Below are 3389 nucleotides of genomic sequence, written 5' to 3'. Positions count from 1 at the left end.
CTTGTAAGGCATGTACTAAGCAAAATAAGACAGTTGTTAAGCATGTATTCACAAATGTCTTGATTATGCCCAATTAGGGATTTATTACTAATATAACCTTGGTAAGTGTCGAAGTTTTGAGCCAACATTTTTTCATTAATATTTACAATTATTTATTGGAAATTAGCAGATAATATCTTGTATGTAAACTAGCTTCATTTTACACTTAACTGTGGTTCTGTGACTGTGTTAGGGTTTCTGTTTAATTCTGGGGCCTAACTGAGACTAGAAGACAGCTGCCCTGTCGTAAACTGAGCTTCAGGGGTGTCGGTTATTACAGCCCACTGGCCGAGTAGCTCAGGCCCACTGGCCACAGGGATGCAATACTTAACAGTGACCAGTTCCATATTTGACTTAGTCAGTTAGAGGCTGAACTGACCATATTTGTGAATGTATTCTTGTACTGCTGAACTGATGCTTTGACCATGTTTGTTACATGATGTAATACACTTGTGGGGTTTAAATACTGTTCTCAGATGCAGTTCAGAAGAACGGTTGAGAGAGCCTGGGGGATAGGATGCTTGCTGGCACACTGGGGCCTTTTGCCCTGGTGCTAGCAGGTCGTTATGCTATGCTATTGGGACACATGGGGCATTTGGCCACCATGGTTAGGAACTTGGGTTATGCTATGGGTAACTGTAATAACATAGTTACTATGCTCTCTCACTTGCAATGTACAATAAATTGGTAATCTCTTGGCAAAAGGACTTCTTCTCCTGAGTGACTTTATGGCTGCTTCCTTCACTGTTCTCCTGCACAAAGATGGGTAATGTATGCTTATGGCTGATTGAGCCCAATTAACTAAATGATAACTAAGTATGTAATGGTAATAACAATAATATAAATACTTGGGTATTAATTGGTAAATGGTAAACTTACACGAGTCAGATGGCGGGTGGTTATTCTATAGCCCAATAAAGTCTTATTAATTATAAAAAAAGTCACCACATAAGGACCTAGTAGACCTAGATTTCTATTTATGAGTAAGCAGTAAGGGCCAGAATACAATGTGTATAAGCTCCTGGTACATTGTGTGAATAAACCCTGAACAGTGTGAAAACAGATGTGGAATAAGGGTCCCTATTCTAAAGTGATGCATTGCTCAGCCCATATGGCTTAGGGCCCCCGCACTATCTAGGGCCCCCACACTACCAAGGGACCCCACTCTACCCACACTCCGCCCCCGGGAGGCAAAGTGTAAGAATGTTGCTGAATCTGCATTAGTCTCATCAGGTACATTGACCTCACTTGTTCTTCTCAAGATATCAGAGGGTAATTGGAAGCATTATATAGCAAGGATTGGACGTAAACTTCTCAATGACGGTGGGTGGTGAGATGTCATTTTTTCATACACCAATTAGTTTTAATTGTAAAAACCCTACAATAAATGCAGAATATAACGATGAGTAATAGTTTGGAAGCGAAACTAAGCTATTCCTTTGTGATAAATAAGTTAATGTTTGAGAAACTTAGCTCCAAGAAGTGCAGTGCATGATGGGTACGCCCTTAGTCAGAAATGCAATGCATGGCCAATGCAGCAATGATAATATTTCTGTTGTTACGTACATGGCAAATTGTTTGGATAGCATCTAAATTTCACGAGTGAGGGGAGGAGCTAAGAATGTAGGCTCAGAGCTGGGTAAGTTGTCTGTTGGCCTAGATTGCGTACCCATCATGCACTGCACTTCTTGAAGCTAATATTCTCAAACATTAACTTAATTATCACAAAAGAATAGATTAGTTTTGCTTCAAAACTATTATTCTAATGTTCTGCATTTATTTTTGGGGTTTTTACGATTTAAACTAAAATTTACATTTCACCAATCCACCGCCATCGAGAAGTGTACGTTCAATCCTTGCTATATAAAGGCTCCTGTTACCTTCCACACAAAGTTGTGAAAAAGAGGAAACTAGATGACTCATCTGCATTGATGGTACTTATTTAATATACCCTTACAGTTTGTCGATTGTGGGGGCTAGGTAGTGCGGGCCTGGGTGGTGTGGGGGCCCTAGGTAACGAGGGGGACTTTGGTAGTGCGGAGGCCCTGAGCAATCTGGGCTGACCAATGCATCACTTTAGAATAGGGACCCTTATTCCGCATCTGTTTTCACACTGTTCAGGGTTTGTTCACACAGTGTGTCGGGAGCTTATACACATTGAATTCTGCCACTTACTACTTACTAATAAATAGAAATATAGGCTTACTGGTCCTTACTAAGGTTATATTAGTAATAAATCCCTAATTGGGCATGAACAAGACATTTGTGAATACATGCTTAACCCATTGAGGTCTAAGTGCCCTTGAGAGGGCAATTTGACATGTCTCTAAAAACAAATCTGTAACTCTGTGAGTTTTTGTCATTGAAACACATAAGTTACACCATTAGAACCCTCAGACCTTCCAGATTTCAAATATATATATATATTAAATAAATTATATAGCTGGCCCAATTTAAAGAAAGTGAAAAGAAATCTTCGCATATTCTGTACTCTCTGCCTGTAGCAGCCACACCTATAGCTATTCACATGTAAAGTACCAGTGCTTGAGTGGCTATTCAGAGGTGACAACACGCCCCTTTCAGGTAGGGTAAACACAGCAGACGTAGAGTGACAGGGGGGTTGGGGCTATCAGAGCACATGGGGATTGACAGGGGGGTGTGGGCCATTAGAGGTTTTTCACACCTATCTCATTAGTATTCAAATGAGACAGGCAGTGGCAGTGACATAGTCATTCTTTTTTGCCTTTTGTATGAAAACAACAAAACATTTCTAAATGCCCTTTTCACTTTTATGCTGCCAACACATTTGTTTACAAGATTCAAACTTCAAAAGTCTTGGCTAGATATATTTATTGTGTGTTTTCTTGAACTTTTTGAAGACGTCTGAACCCTGTTTTTTTGTACAGTTGTGTTTATACTCAATTTAAATAAAACATGTTTGTATGACATCCAATTTTTTTCAGATTATTTCTTGTCAGGCTTTTCACAATACAACCATATATTCCACTTTTGCATAGATGCTTACTGTTAGCTGAAAATACTTGAAAATGTCAGGGTGGTGCAAGCAGCCTAAAAGCCTCTGAAAGGCCTTAGACCTCAGAGGGTTAACAACTGTCTTATTTTGCTTAGTACATGCCTTACAAGTTACTTACACAGGCATTAATATTGTATGTATTAGGGCTAATAGATGTATCCCTAAAATAAAGTGTTACCACATTTGTTTCAAAGTCTTGTTAAACCTTTCCACATCTGTTTGTTGATGGTACTGATGTGCGGATCTGTTTCACCTTAAAGGGACACTGTGAGAGATTTTTAGTTGTTTACTTCCAGAATTCATGCTGCCCATTCAC

The sequence above is a fragment of the Engraulis encrasicolus genome, chromosome 13, assembly GCF_034702125.1.
Source record: "Engraulis encrasicolus isolate BLACKSEA-1 chromosome 13, IST_EnEncr_1.0, whole genome shotgun sequence".
In the NCBI taxonomy this organism is placed as follows: Eukaryota; Metazoa; Chordata; class Actinopteri; order Clupeiformes; family Engraulidae; genus Engraulis; species Engraulis encrasicolus.
Note: the sequence above shows the minus strand (reverse complement) of the source record.